The 16,333-nt window shown below is 46.2% G+C and overlaps 1 long non-coding RNA gene across 1 annotated transcript in view; it reads left to right on the top strand.

Annotated features, from left to right (window-relative positions):
* Positions 1 to 2,285: 2,285 nt before the first annotated feature.
* LOC142416764 (uncharacterized) overlaps positions 2,286 to 16,333 on the top strand; it is a 45,552-nt gene continuing 31,504 nt past the window's right edge. The window contains exon 1 of the long non-coding RNA XR_012777818.1: positions 2,286 to 2,666. This is a non-coding gene — a long non-coding RNA (uncharacterized LOC142416764). The remainder of the gene's footprint in view (positions 2,667 to 16,333) is intronic.

The following is a 16,333-nucleotide window of genomic DNA, read 5'->3' as shown; positions in this document are numbered from 1 at the left end:
GTTAGATTGGATATTAGGAAAAGCTTTCTGCTTATTAGGAGAGTTAGGTAGTGGAACAGACTCTCTAGCCTAGTTTTAGATCTCATTCTCTGGAAGGTTTTTAAGCCTGTGTTACACAGACAAAGAAGACAGTAGTACGCCAGGGATAATCCATGTGTAGAAGTAATTTAGACCGTACAGCACAAAGAGAGGACATGCAAAGTTCACTTCAGTCCATCTCTGGGCTCTCCTTATCAGAAGAAGTGGAGGTAAGTGTGGCCGAGGGAAGGTGTGTATAGCTATTCAAACATGCCACTAACCTGGCCCAGTTTCACTGAAACTTTTATTTCAGACAAAAATGGGAGGCAATGGAAAAAGTTCCATTTCTGTCATGAATTATTTCACTTCTAATTTTCTTTATAGTAAATCATATATTTTTCTATGTCTTTTCAAAAGTCTGCATCAAAACGTACATTTTGGTTTTACTGAAATAAAATTAAAAACCTGAGCAAAAATTACATTTACTCATAGTTTTCAGGGAAATTCAGGATTTTAGGTTCTTGTTTGGAAAAGAAGCAAACCTCAGAAGTGCTAAGTCGTTTGTATCTTGGAACGGCTCTACTCTCCACAGCACTCGTGTGATCTTTGGCCTCTGGCAACTGGCAGAGCTCCTCAGGGTGCCCAGGGGAAGTACGCGAAACTGCACTGCTCAGAGCTTCCAGAGATTTGTGGGCTGGACTGGGCTTCCTGTGCTGCTGCCTGGACCTCGGCATCGCCAATGCCCGCATCGCCGGGGGACCTGTGGAAGACAGCCTGTGAACATCTTCTGCAGCTCCTGTTTCCTCTTCCCTGGTTTGACAGAGGCTTTAATGGTCCCTGTAGGTTTTGCGAGAGTCTTTATTTCATTTAGGGGCGATGAGAGAAAGGGATGAGAAGCTCGGAGGATTCAGTGACTGAATCATGGCTCAAGTTCAGACAAACTACTTCGAGTGCACTGGAGTGGCCAGGCAGCTCCAGGGACTGCAGCTGCAGCTGCATTCCTGCAAGTCCTGCAGCGTGAGACCTTGGCGGGCAAAAGGCGACGTGTTCCTGAGCTGACTGACATTATGGTGGTTTAAGCAGATTCCTCCAGAGCAAGCCCAGACTGGAGAGGTTCGTTTAAGACATCATCAGCCATCTCCTCATGAAGTAATCAGCTAAAGAAATGAGACTGGGCAGATGAAAACCTGGGAAGGTAATAGAAGCTGGGGGAATGGAAGTTGGTGCCTGAAACAATTAAGAGTTCAGAGGTGAGTCAGAGAAAAAACAACTGCTTTTTATTAAAAATTCATTTCGATTTCATGGGCAGGCTGGAGAAGTAATTCCAGCACAGTCTGACTTCAGAGAAATGCCTCCCAGATAGCAGGATACAGAACAGCTAAACAGTACCAAGAAGGCACAAGACAGAAGTATTATCATCAGAGCAAAATTCTACCAGCTAGACATGCCCCGGCTGAAGAACACTATCGAGAATTGAAGTGACATGTCCTTGGTGCAGGGAAATTTACAGGCTCTTCTGCAAAACTCCTCTCACCAAACTCTCCAAAATCATATCAAGTCTAATATCTCCGGAACCAATGATGCACCAGGTTTGAAGCATTACATCACCGGCACCCGGCTCCATTGGCTGGTCCTACCCTGAGGACAAGCCATTCCTTCTTGCACCTTTTCAAAGCGGCTGCTTCTCAGGAATTAACTCTTTGAAGGCTGTCACCTACGGACCAGTCTAAATTCGTGACTGATACATATATACATATATTTAATACAAGAGCTTTTGTTAGCCACAGCTTGAAACTCCGAAGGAACAGCCATGTCTCTTCAGTGCAGATTATTTCTCAGCCTTCACTGCAGAAAAAGGAACTATACATTTTCTGTCCTTCAGGGAAAAAAAATCAAGTTCTCAGTGGTATTATGAAAAGCAGAATACACTGAATCAAGAATACTATGCAAGCTCGGTAAATAAGGAATTTATAAGGGAAAGAGAAGGGCTGCTGCTGCTGCAGCGTAAGAAAAATTTCCTCTAACTGGTTAATTAGCTTAATCGGTGGCGCTGCAAAAAAGATGCTGCAGATGCAGGTTAGCTCTGCCTTGCTTGAATTTGTATTGCTCTATTTCAGTTTGCATCCAAAATTAGCTGATAGATCCAGACAGTGTTGCAGGAAAAAGAGTGGGGTACATCTGTGTGTGTATGTATTTTGTGTGTGTGTGTTCTTTCCCCTTTCCAAAATCCCAGTTTGCCTAGTAAGTGTGAGAAATCAGTTTCATAAGATTACTGCCCAAAATCAGCTGATGAAACCCATTGCAGTCTAAGTAATTTGGTTATATAACTTTTCAAAAAAAAAAAAAATAAACCCACAGGAAAAAAAAAAAAACCCACACACAGAAAAGATGCAAGGAAGTTTCTGGAAGATCATTTCTTGCCTAACTTTTCTTTTTTTTTTTTTTTTTTTTTTTTTTTCCTGAAGAAATGTTGTTCCAGGGAGTGTCTGACTAGTTCTGCAGCTTGGCAAAAAAGCCAGACGTTACCTCATAGCTGCGGCCAGACAGCCCATTTCTATGCCAGGCAACCACTGCAGAAGCACACAGCACAGGGCCCTGCTTGATTAGCACTTCTGCTGTTTCAAGAGTCCTGGAGTGTTTTGTTCAAGGTGGGCTGCTGAGTGGGGACTCGGTGTGCTTTTGTGCAAATGAGCTTGCAGGCAGGGAGGCATGTGGGGTGCGGGGGAAACGGGGGGAAGGGAGGCACAGGGACACAATAGGGGAGGTCTGCATTAATATTCCGCGTTCATGTTATCTTTGGGAAACAGGATCTGTTTGATCTGACCCGGTCAAAAAAAAATAATAACAACAACCCACGAAGTAGCACATCCTAAAGGTCAGAGTAAGAGAAAGAGATGGGGAAACAAAGAGCTGTAATGACAGAGCAGGTCAAACTGAATTAAATGTTTAATTGTCTCCCTTGTGCCTCATCAAATAGCTTTCTTTAAAGCAAGAGGGATCTTTTCTTCCAGCAAAAAAATTACCAATTCATCAGCGAGTCGGAAGGTGACGAGTGTTTGTAAACATTACAGTCAATATAATTTTCTCATCCTCTCCCTCATTGTTGATTTACCTTGTTTAACTGTGTCATTTACCTAGTAAAGCTGGGTCTATATGCCGTATACCGTAAACGCTGGGGTCCCTGCACAGAATTACAGCTGCCCAGCATTACTCCGATGGGCTTTTTAGCAAACTGTACCATTTGCACAAGAGAAGGGCAAACAGCAGGGCACGGAGCGGGCAGAGATGCTCAGCCCTGCGCCACCGCACCTCCTCCTGGCAGTGTCCTAGGGTGACTTCTTCCAGCAGCTGAGCTGTGGTTCAGCACTCTGGAATGGAGACGGTCTGTGCAATGAGCTGGGAAAGTAGATGGTGTGTCTGCGGAACAGCCCAAGTTCACATACCCGTGTCGCACGTGGCTGTGGGGATGCTATAGGGCACTGGAGCTTCATGACCTGTCCTGATGTATTGCCTCTGTTCTCGTAAATGATGGTAGAAACTTCTGTTTGGAAGAGAAAAAACACATTTTAATAATTTTGTTTTATGGGGTGACAAGATAACTACTAATAAACTCACCCTTCTATCTGAGAGTACTGCATGATTGTCAGCAAATTTGGTATCAGAAAATGTATGGGTCTGAATTATCTTTAGTAGCCAATTTTGCAGATGAGAAAAGTTACAGATGAAGAGGTAGAATTAATTGGGTTTGGTCACATATAAAATCAGTGGTAGAATCAAACCCTTAATAGCTCTTGACTCTGAGTCTTGTATTTGACCTCTAATGCACGACGTGCGCCCATAGGAGGCATGAATCAGCCCTTGTTCAGGACAACTTCCAAAACTTCTTCCAAGCCTTTTTTTTTTTTTTTTTTGGGGGGGGGGCTTACAAAGAAAAGCAGATTCCCAGATTTTTAGGAACTTCAACTGGAACTTGGAAGAAGAGTGAGAGGGACTAAAAAGTTCTACTAATGGACTTAGGGTAAAAGTGGGATCCATCTGACTCAGTTAAGACCAAGTCCAGCTGCTGTATTATAAGGCCCAACAAAATGTGTCAACACCAGGGATGGGGAAACCACAATGGGAGCTTTTCCAAGATTTATAAGAAGCGATGTACTCCAGATCTTCTCAGCTTCACACAAGTGGGCTAAGAGGCTGGTAATTCCAGTCCTCTCTCCAGTTACAGCACTGGAGTACAGTTGCTCCAGGCAAGTCCTTCTGCTCAGAATGTCACAGAGATCTCCTGGAGGGCTGTGCTCTAGGGGTATCACTAGGTTGTGTGCTTGCTAGAAACATCACAAGCTCATTGGGGCCAGAAGAGAAGGAGATGGAGATTCCACCACTATCAGCAGTTCTGTTATCACACAGCCAGATGTGGGCTATGTGGAGACTCCGGTCACAGGGCTGCAAAAGACAAGAAGGAAATTGCTTTGTTCTTCCTTTTTGGCAATAAGAAGTTGGAGCAGTGAGCAAGGGTGGATTGCTGGGTGCTGTCAGCTCAGCTGGCTATATCACTCTGCATCCCTCCCAAGCTCTTCTCCAGATCACTAATATAAATACATTTTAAATCCCATTTTACAGTCACCATAGGACCAAATAATTTTGGGGCCAAATTTCCTTTTCAGCATATTTAAGTTTACTGTAGAGTAAATTTCCTCAAACTTTGGCCTGGTGCTTACAAACACACCAGTAACCCTTGGCACATGGGAGCGAATGCTAAGCCGCTCCTATCTCCTCTGATTTTTTCCCCAGCGTGAGGGGATTTGCTGTTTCTTACAGTTTCCCATATCAATGATGACAAAAGAACGTGGGCGTCGCAGCTTCCAGGGATGTTCTGAGCATCATTAGGAAGCTCTGGACTTTGAGTTGTTCATGTTCTCCTCATTTGGCTACTTTAGAAAATCTTGCTCAGGACACCCTATGTGGAGCTCCTGGCAGGCTAAACAGGAGGGCATGTCACAGCTCACGCTGAGTCTGTGCTGCAGCACCCTTGCAGATTTGGTATAGGAGATGAGAAGGCATTTGGTCACACCTCTCCATGGGGCACATGCCAGTGACCTGCGAGGTGGCTGGGGTATGGTGCGGGAGAGCCCACGGCTTTGCTCAAAGCTGTGTCTGCCCCATAGGACTACGAGTACCTGAAACGGCTGGAGAGACCTGGCTGGGCAGAAGAACCTCATGAGGTTCTCTCCTACTGCAGCGGAAACGTATGCTAAGAAAATGCAGTTGGAGGAATTTAAGGCATTGGAGGTCAAGGTATGCAGTGCAAACCTCAAGGACAGTTTCAACCCCAGACACTAGGTTCATCTTACCAGCCTACACCACAACACAGATAGAAGGATGGGTCTCGCAATGGGAGCGGGAAAGGCTAGTGAGATATATTTATGGGATACAGTAAAAGAAACACATTAAAAAGTAGAAATCCTTGACTCTAACCAGATCCTCCCTTCCAGACAAATTGGAAGCAGTTGGTGAAGCGGAGACTTGCAGGGTGATGGACAGAAATAAGAACCAGCCCTGCTTACCCTGATCGGGAAGGGCAAAGCCATCAGTCCCAGATGTGGTCAGGAAGAGGTTATACTTGTACAGGGAATGGGAGGAGGAGGAGGACACTTATTGTTCTGTCTCGGTGTGGATGCTAGGAGTTTAGCTGTACGCGTAGGCATTGTCCATGGGGAAATAGGTATGGATGGAGCTGCAGTTTCCTTAGAAGGTAACAGAGGTATTAACATTAAAGAGTAGAGATTGTTTAGATTGTTTGGGAAGGAAGAGAAGGGAATGAGAGAAGAGAGAGCTATTTGAGAAGGAAAAGGATTTATTAGCCTTTGAAAGTGGGGATCTGAGAGAGGCTGGAACGGGGCTGCTATGTCATTACGGGCTGCAGTTGGAGATGTTTCAGAGAGTAAACTAGTAATAGAAATATTTTATAGGCCACCTGACCAGAAAGAACAACTGGACTGTGAAATGACTGTGCAAATAAAACAGGCATGTAAAAAGGAGAGAGTGGTAGGAATTGAAGATTTTAACTACCCAGGCATAGACTGGAATACATTAAGGGAAGGAAAATAAGGCTGGAGGTATGTCTGCAGATCAGACGCAGGCCTGCTTTCTAATTCAGTCTGAGCATCAACTGCACAGCCTGGGTATTACAAAGGGACTGCGTGAGGACATGCACAATAGGGGAGAGCCCAGGGGAGGCAGCTTTGACAGGCTCCAAGGGAAAAAAGATTTTAAAGGTGGATTGTGAAGCAAAGGATAAAGAAAAAAAAAAAAGGAAAGAAATAGTGGTTTTGGTCTGAGTGGCCTTAGAGCTTGAATTTCAAATATTCGGGTTTTACTGGGCTCACAGTTCCACAGAAGCAATCAGTGGTGTGTCTGCAAGTGTCAAATCGTGACCCACTAATGAATTAAATCCTGCAATAACCCAGCTTTACCCCAGGTGAAGCTCTGTCTGCCATTAGTTAGGCCTGGGGAAATAGGGCCTGTAAAGAAATCCTGGCCCCACCAACACCTGTGGTAGAAGTCAGACTTGATTTAACGAGGCCAAGATTTCATGCCTGATGCTCATAACCTGGTTGGGCAGGAGGATGATTAGGGGAGGTGGGAGTACAAAGCTGGTTTCAGGAGGCAAGGAGACTGCCCAGAGGGACGAAGGTCTGGGGCTTTGTTGCCTGCCATACGCACCCTTAAAGAGTCATCAAAGAGTGAGAGACCCCCTGTTAAAGGTAATGATTTCAGACCACTAAGAGCAAGGCTTGAGCCTGTTAGCGTCTGCATCTCTGGGAGCGCAACCGAGAGGATTTGGCAAGGGTTTGTTCCCCAAAAATGGCTTGGGTGGCCCAGTTCCAGGTCCTGGGCTACCTTCTCCTGGAGATGCAACCATCTCTCCATGCAAAAATGAACGCTGAGTCTGGAGGGGGCTGGTGCCAGGGGCTGGTGCCTACGGGCTGGTGCCTACGGGCTGCTCTGCGGAAGGCGCTCGCTCCGTGCTAGGATCTCTGCAGCAGCTTTGTAGGGACGGGGCTGCCTCCAAAGCTTCAGTACTGCAGCCCACGCGACCTGCTTGTGTTTATAGACGTAGAAATAACGATTGAACTGCTTTGAAAGTGTATGGGGGGGTTGTTTGGTTGTTTGGTTTTGGGTTTTTTTGTAATTTTGGAGATTCCTGCCTTGCTAATTTGTTTTGCTGGCTGATTCAAAGGTATTACTACCAGCTACATATGAATGTGACTGATTTTTTTATTTTTTTTTAAATTGGGGAAAAATGGATCTCTTCTAGGCAGGGTACTGTTTCCGTACATGTATAAAATGGACAGGGAACAGCTATTTTTTGAGCATTGTAGCTGTCATGAATCATACACTGTTTTCTTATAGCCCATATGCTTGACTTCACCTCATATTTCCTATCTGATTAAAAAAATAAAGATAAATAGCTTGGTAGGTAAATTTGAGAGGTTTTAGGAACTTGCAGATGGCTCTGAAACAGCTGCAGGTATGACACACAGTAAGATACGAATTTTAGTACAATTGTAGAGCTACTGTCAAAAAATAGCCTTCTCATTTTATTCCTTTATATTTAAAAAAAATATATATGCGTGTGTTTAGGGGAAGCAGAAGGAAGAGGTTGTAAAGAGTGAAAAGGCACCTCAAACCCCAGATACCAACAGGTGCCACTGAATCACAGCTCTCTTAGTCACCATTACTGGCTGCATGAATCAATAGAAGACTCTGACTATTGAATAAAGATTCAGTCTTTGTATAAAATATTATCTGATAACCAGCCAGTCTATATTCATAGAATCATAGAACGCTTTGGGTTGGAAGGGACCTTTACAGGTCATCTAGTCCAACCCCCCTGCAAGAGCAGGGACATCTTTAACTAGGCCAGGTTGCCCGGAGCCCTGTCCAGCCTGACCTTGGGATTCAGTATATTCAGTGAATGCCTCATGAAAGACTTGGTCTGAGACCTCCAAAGAGAGACAGCTCTGTGCGCAATCATTTAGCAGGAGAAGCAAAAGCTGAATTTTAAGGGTCTTTATAAAAAAAAAAAAAAATCTGATATTATTATAAACATAATTTAAGGTTTTAATCGAATGAGAATGAGCACTCCAGTGAAATTATTTGGAGCACAAAGGCTACCAGAGAGAAAGGTAATTATATTTGTGTTGCAAATGTTTGCTTAGCAAAATGAAGTGCGCTGTGAGGGGGCCCAGCCTTCCAGGGAAGCTGCGGGTCGTCGGCGACTCGGGTTGGAGCACGGCGGGTGCAAGCAGAGCCCGCGCCCTGTGCGGGGCGGCTCGGCGCAGGGGTGCAGCCCGAAACCCCTTCCTGTGCGGGCAGGAGCTGCCCCGGCCCCAGGCCTCAGTGCAGCTCTGAACAGCAGCCATCGTCAATCCCAAAGCAGCAACTCGCGAACTATGTGGGTTCGTATTTGGGCACGGCAATGGATGTTGCTGGCGTCCAGCGCCAAGGACGCATCCGTTGCAACTACCGCTTGCAAAAATGTTGAATCGAATACAAATGCCCCTTCCCTCCTTTCCTGTCTCTCCCAAACTTTTCAATTTGGCAGATGAAAGTCATTCCCCCAAATACCACTGAAAATAGTGACTATTCAAACAGATTTTCTTTCAGTTGGTAATATTTTTTGGAGGTGAGATGTGCATTTGTTCATTAAAACTGAGATTTTTTTTTTTTTCAAGAAGCGCAAACACGTTCTGTGACAATTGTCTGAGTTGCTAATCCATTTTTCCACCTCCTTTAACATTTGGTGGAGAGTTTTCATCCATTCTCGATAAAGACTACTCATTAGATGAATCTTCTAGCAGAACTGGCAGGGTGTAATAAAGAGATTTTTAATCCCTTTTTACTCCAAACAACATACGGGCAACAGATCTTTTCAGTTTGATTCACCTGGAGTTGTTGTGGGGGCTCTTAAGAATCTGGTTGCATTTCTCAAATCTACTCAGAGGGTTTTAAGCAGCAGCTGATCTCCCCGTTTCTGAAACGTTATTTGTGACAACGCTTCCGAGCTGTTTAAACTTCCTAAAAGGCTCCTGGCTGCAGACTCGCAGGGGGAGAGAAGGGCAGCCCTGCTCTGGCTGGCACGGGGGACGGTGCGGCCGTGCGTGCCGTGACCCAGGGCGAGCGCCGCGCCGGCTGGTGCTCGCCGAGACCTAAATCCTCTTTGGCCTCTGCTGTCTGCAAAGCTGCGCCTGCTCCTCCTGCAGCAGGAGCCGCCGGGATGCTGCCGTCTGGGGGAGGGCTGGGTTTTGTTCCGCGAGAGCCAAGCGTTGATCTGTGCTACTGATGCTTAGGATAATTAAACAATAGACGCAAAATGATTAATAAGGTTCATTTCTAAGGCGTGGAGAAGGCTGAAGGCCTGGAGAGGGGCCATTGGATTTGACTAAATAAACTTAGCAGAATAGGAAGATTTTCAGCAATTATTGGCTCATTTTTTCCTCAGGCTTTCTAACCCGTCACTTTAACTTATTGGCTTAAGACACTCCTTACACCCACATCACATTTTGCCTTGGGCCACTCTGCTGCTCTTGACAGCTGTCTAGGGCAAAAGGAAATCACCCAACCACAAATGTTTTCTCCTAACTTCGTAACAAGGGGATCTGAAGAAGTCAAAACCTTAGAGGTTCAGACCCTGCTTTAAAAAGCGAGATAAAATTAGGACCTGAAAACCAGGCATTGCCCTCTGCCACCCCGGCTGTATCCGGTTGGGCTGCTGTGTACACAAATTAATAGCAATTAGCAGCAATTTGAAAATGGTTACCTGAATTGCTGAAGTCACGGTGATAATTAGAAGCCAAATCGCAGCCACTCGGTGCGGCTGTTTTGTACCTGGTTGGCAGTGCAGATCAACGGGGATGCGCTGGGATGCGTGGCGGGAGCTCTGCGGGGGCTGCGTCCCAGCTGCTGATGGATGGCAGTGCCTGGGGACGGGTCACGAGTGGCAGGCACGTGGGCAGAGCGGTTTGCCCTCTGGCCGTGCAGGTGGGCAGGACAGCCTCGATCGGATGACGAGTGTTCGAGCTCAAGCTAAATCACGCTCGGCACTGATCTGGCCGCTGGCCAGCCCGCGGTAGGGAAGAGGGAAAGGTGCCTTCGAGCCCACCTAGCCCTTCTGAACTGTGCCAGCAGATGCAGAGCCGTGGTCACACGCCTCACCGTGGAAGCGGGTCTTCCTTGCGCAAGCTGCTCGGTTGTCTTCGTTGTGCACGTGAGCTGGCTTCGTCGATGGCTGTGAACGTGCCTCCTGTGCCTTGAAGCACATTTGTGTTAGCCCTGCCCGCAGCACAGCTAGTCACGCCAGTGGCGGCTACTCCCGTGGCACACTTTTGATGCCTAGTGGAGATTTAAGTTGTTGAGGGTTTCGGTACAGTATCACCTCTATACTGTAGATGTTCAGTGTTTGCTATGCTGTACGTCTGAAATGTTGAGTAAAGGGTGGCTGCGAGGGAGTGACATCAAAGGGACCGGGAACAGACACGTGTCCTAACGCTGCGCTTGTGGACAGTACGGGTCAGTGATGTGATGTTCGGCTTGTGCTCCATCGTCTGCCAATGGTCCCTACAACAGGTGGATCAAGCAATGACTAGAAAATAATAAAAACCTGCTCCGTCTTCCCACACAGACAAGCTAGCAAACAAACTGCAGGAAAAGAAAAGCAAATTAATGCGCAGTTGGTGGTTAGGGTCTTTTGTTTTCTCTGCAAATGGGTGCAAGGGAGTCTTGGGACTTCTTCGGGAAGGTCAGGGGTCCTTTAAATGTCAAAAGCTTGAGGGATCCAGCTGGGTCTCACTCAGACATCCCTGTCTGAAGACAAGGCAGAAAATGAGCTGCCTTTTAATTTCTTCGTGTTTTATTTAGACCTCCTCTTCCTTTGAATCTGTTCAGAAAAGTGTACGCGCAGTCATTCTTCCACACCTCTGTCCCCTTCCGCAGAGAGGAGGAACGGGGAGGTTGTTGTGGGTTTAGTGTGAGTGTGACTCTGCCTGTCTGAACTAGTGAGAGATTAAGCAACTTGCCCAAGGTCACAAATAATTCACTGACTTTCCCTGATGACTTTCAATACAAGATGCGCTCCAGCACAAGTCCTCTTTGGAGAGTTTGTGTTTCAGTTTTACTGCGGCTACCTGTATAGGATGACTTTCTCTTTTTTGTACAACTACCAGCGCTCAGCCTGAAAGCGCGGTTTGAAGGAAAGTTGGTATATTGTTCCCAGGAATAAATCTCTCTGCAAATTTGGTAACGGTTGAGGATTTGGGCCTTTCCATCTTCACTGCTCTTTCTCCAGACTTGTGTTGGAAAATCTTGAAGGGATGTTTTTGTGGCTCTGACATGTACTGCCCAGTTCTGGTTTCAGTCTGCAACTATGCCATGTGGCTGTAAGCTCAGCTGCTCGCATCCTGACCCCCTTGCTAGCTGTGTGGTCAAACTCAGATCTTGCTGGAAGAACAGTTGGAGGTTCATGGTGCCGCTCCATGGTGCATCCAACAGGGATAGAAACAAAACTGCAAAGCAGTAGCTACCGGCTATTAAAAAGCATAATTAAAAATTTAATTACTTCTGAAAATAGTAGTGTCACTGGCTAGACATGCAAATCCCACTGCAAGCCAAGTAAGAAATTCAGGTTTCTAGGAGGACCCTTGTTGGGCGCATTTATGAGAGCGGAGTGAGAGGATGGGATCCCGGTAAGACGGGCAATGGGTGCCATACCTGTCCCGGTTAGATCACCCTCCCCAAACTGCCTTCCTTCCCTAGCAGTCTGTCTGTCCGTCTGTCTGCCTCCCATTGCTGTACTTATCTGATGGTCGAAGTCACTTACGCTTATTTACATTGCCCATAGGGCATGTTGGATTGGAGCACATTCCCTCTCTTGTTACAGTTGATGAATGCAGTCCTATTAAAATATCATCTCATCCTCACACTAGATTGCAGTCTAAGATAATATGTGTTTTTTCTATATCGTTTATACAAGAAAGATTATGTTAAATGCCAGACCCAGTAAATATTTCAAGATCCACTGCATTGCTGAGAACAGTTTCTCCCCAGGCATATGTTTCAGAGCCAAAGAAAACACTTTAAAAATTTCCTTCCTGTTTAATTTTTTTTTAAAGGGCATTTTCCCTATATCTCTTACTGAAACGACAAGTTGTCATGTTCCATGATCTTATTACAGTTGCAGATGTAACTCAGCAGGGAATCTGCCCAAGTTTACATTTAAAATCATAAAACCCTGATTCTGATCTTTTTTTTTTTTTATCAGTTTAAATCTTCCTATGGTGTAGGACTTCCAGCTTTACCTCATTGTAATCAAGATCAGAATTGCTCCTAATTACAACACTTAACTCCTGTGAAGTGCTTTACACTTTCCAGGCTCTCTATATTCATCAATTAATTAATCCCCAAAGCAGTATTACATTCCCACTAGAAAAATGGGAAACCAAAGCACGAGGGTGAGAAGAACTTGCCAAAAGGCAGAGGCGACGGAGCCGGCGCTGACACCATCAGCGCAGTAGCCTGGTCCTTCCCTGTCCCTGCCCACCTGCCCTCCCCTGACGGGGCTGTGATCGTGCGAAACGTCACCCGGAGGGTCCTGGAAAGATCCCGCAGTGGGATCCGGGTGCCTCTGGATTTTGGGGACTAGGTGGTGCTTTAGAAAAACAAAAAAGCTTGGAAAATCACCTGTCTCTAGAAGAGCTTGTAAGGTGCCTCACCGAGGCCTGCCAGTCCATGTGCATTGCTGAGCTTTCATCAGGAGGGGCCAGAGGGACGGCCAGGCACGAGAAATAAAACCTCAGACCACTGAAGCCTTCCCTTAGATATATGTAGAGAGATATATATGGAAAAGCACATTTAGGAGTAGCTGTATGTCTGAAAAGCTTACAGATCTGTACACCTGATGCAAGCAAAGGTGATGGTCTTTAACCTCGGTGGAACCAGATTTGTCCCATGTTTCAAGCATTTGCTCCGTGCTCCAAAGCCCTCACTGTCCTGGGCTGATGCTAAGCAAGGTTACGACACTGATGAGTGAAACAGCTCAGGGGGAAGCGAATGGCCCTGTTCTAATCCCCGTAGCTTTTTGCAGTTTATTCTCTCTCAAGTCCTTACTGGGCCGATGGTCCTTCCTAGCGTGCCCGTGCAGGGAAATTTCCTGCCGTAGATGTGTCACAGTAACTGCTCTGTGCAAGCTGCACCAGCATAAATCCCTGCATGGGTTCTGGAATAAAAGCCATGGCTGCCCAGAGACATGCTTCCAGAATAAGATAAATTTTATTCCAGAATAATACCCAGGCGGGATATTTTACTGGCCTATCTATAATGGATTAATTATTCTAGTACAGCTGTTCTGGGAAGGTATTTCCCTGTAGACAAGCCCATGGAGGGTAAAGGGGAAATGTGAGCTTGTTGAGGGATTAGGCAGAAGAGTGGGACATTTAAAGGTTCAGCTAAGCTTCAAATAAATGAACTGAAACCTTTGGAGGTTTCCCCATTGCTTCTCATGGAGATCAGATCCCTGTTATCAAAGAGAGAATAAAAACAACTGAGATGCAAACTTTTTCTTACTAAGTTGGTTAGTTGGAGAGGGGAAAAAGAGAGAAGTGACTTCAAGAGGAAAAGCAGGTTACATGGACTTTAAGATTATGTGATTTTGGGAGGTGTGAGTCATTAGAAAAGGGGGGGGGGGGGGATAATTTTCTCTGGTCGCTATGCAGTAATGAAGAACAGTTGTTCCTGTGTTTGTTTCTGTGTTTTCCAGCACAGAAATTGTTGGCATGTACCATTGTGAGATAGGGATTGTGCAAACTCCAATAGAAAAGCAAATACTCACCGATATAATAGCAGCTGATGCCAACTGTAACACCTGACGCAAATATGTTAAACATATCAGAGAAGGAGGGCTTGTTAAACAAAACAAGTATTCTTTTAACTTTCATTTCCTGAAGGGTTTTTGATTTGTTTGGGGTTTTTTAAGAGTAACTGGAACAACTGCACTGGACTGGAAGTGCACACCAAGTAAGGGCAGAGAGAAGAAATCTTTGATTTCTCCTTTTGTATTACAGAGTCTGAAAACAGAGAAAAGTACTTCATTAAAAATAGGGGCAGCAGGAGATGGAATGGTTTATTCTTCTTACAGTGTATTAATATTTTGAATCAATATTTCATTAATATAATCCACTCTTACATGCCTTTCTACTTTTTCTTAAGAAAAAGTGAAAATCAAATACAAGCAAAACCAGCTGTTGTTTGTGTTCCTCCTGAAAGTGCTTTCTCCTGTGCATGTGGGTGTTTGTCCCTTTCCCCCATTTTATTTTCTTTTTAAACCCTGAGGTTGATAAAAGGCAGATTATTATCAAATTGTTTATATTGTTGCCTACGCTAAAATCAGCCCTTTTCAAGGAAATTAACTTAAAAGCAGCCAAGTCTGCTGACATGGCATCGTCTGTTGAAAATGCCTCTGGTCATGGCTGCTTTTCTCAGATTGGTTACAGGTACGTGAATCATTGCAGCATTTTTCTCTTGCTTTCTCTGACCTTGCTTTTTTTGTTTGTTTGTTTGTCTTTTGGGGTTTTTGAGCAGATTCGTAGAGCAGAGTCCCGCAGGAGATGTCGCAGCATTCACCTGGGCTGCCAAGCCGCTCTTCGTCACACACCTTGTACGCGGAGCGTTCAGTGCCGTGGCTGCTCCAGCACCCCTTAGAGTTCCTGTTCCTCTGATCCTTGTCACTGCTTGCAGAACAGCTCTGTGGCCTCTTGCCCGCGTGCCGTGTGAGGCTGCAAGCTCTCCGAAGCTGGGGCAACCTCAGCGCCGGTCTCTGCTGTACGGTGCTAATGGTTTAGCCTGAGCATCCTGACTAACAGTGCCAGGGCAAATCCCTGCTCAGGTTATTGCATCCTTGGTCTTTCTATGTACGAGGGCAGTCTCTGCGCAGAGGCAATCTAAAGCTCACCAGACTGAGAGATGGTTTGCTCAAGGACCTGAATGCAGCCGTTCTCCTCCCACCTGGCCCACCTCTCCCTCGTGGCTTGTCTTCCGTGCTTCCCTCCGGGGGAGAGCAGCTGCTGTGCGGACTCGGGGCTTCTCCTGACCCTGGGTAAGAGAGAGCCGAGAGCACAACTGAGCTCTCAAATGCTTCTGGGTTCACCTGTGCGGACGCAAAGTACACAGGCAGAGAACATCTGCCTACAGGGAGTGCTGTGGAGGACTTGTGATGCTTGAATCGTTTTTGTCTGCTCCTCTGGTGCAAAATGGACAGATCCCAACCCAGAACACAGCAAAATCAGGTGCTGGGTTCTCTTCTGGCTGCATAAATTACCCCTGACTACAGCTCCTTCCCGTGCTGGAGGAAGGCTTTTCTCTGCGGACGGCAGGGCAGCAGCAGAGCGCTGCGGCAGACCGTGCGCCGCGAAGGAGCCCTGCGTGGGGCTCTGCGCCTCGGCAGCGCTCCAGCTTGGAGGCTTCGGACCCAGCCTGTTTGTCCCTAGTCTCGTGAGAGGGACAGGAGTGGAGCTCAGACCCACGTGCAGATGCTAGTCTCCTGTATAAAGAAAAAAACCTGGTGTTTGGGGAGATTTCTCTTCTTGCATATTTAGTCCTAGCCTTCAACTGTCCCACTCCATCCCACAGAGTTACCCTCTCTCCTAGCATGGATGTACTTGTTTTTCACTGGTCCTTTGATACCTGCGTTTCTTCTCTCCCAAAGTTTAACTCTTCTACACCAGAGGCTAAACATGTTTTCTGTATGTTTGTGGGTAGGCTAGCAGAGCCATTCAGACAGGCTAAGAAAAGCCAGCCAAGCAGGTCAGAGACAAGAAAGCCTTCGTATGCTTTGTGGATTGCTCTCATGGTTGGTGAAATTGGCAGGACAGGAAAAAAAAAAAAATGTGTTTGTCTGTGTGTGTATGTGGAAATCTTTGTAGCTCCAGTCTAGACCTTCCCTGCTGTTCAGGGAATGAGGGAAACTGCAGCCGGAGCAGCAAGGCTGGGTGAAATCATAATAGTCCCATTGACATCAGCCTGCGCTCGGCGGACGTGCAGACCCAACACCCTGTCAGGGAAAATGTCTCTCACTTGCACTGACAACGCTGTTGTGACTGAGGGACCCTGGCTAACACCAGTTGTGCTGCTTTCTCATGCAACAGCCAAAATACCCATCAAGACGCTTCCTCTAAGCTTTAAGTAGATCCAGGAGAGCTGTAGATCAGATGTTGCATGAGTAAACAGCACTTTAGCACCCCATTTATACGGGAACATGTATGAGGTA

Source organism: Mycteria americana, chromosome 14 (genome assembly GCF_035582795.1).
Source record: "Mycteria americana isolate JAX WOST 10 ecotype Jacksonville Zoo and Gardens chromosome 14, USCA_MyAme_1.0, whole genome shotgun sequence".
In the NCBI taxonomy this organism is placed as follows: Eukaryota; Metazoa; Chordata; class Aves; order Ciconiiformes; family Ciconiidae; genus Mycteria; species Mycteria americana.
This window is presented reverse-complemented; position numbering and strand designations above follow the sequence as displayed.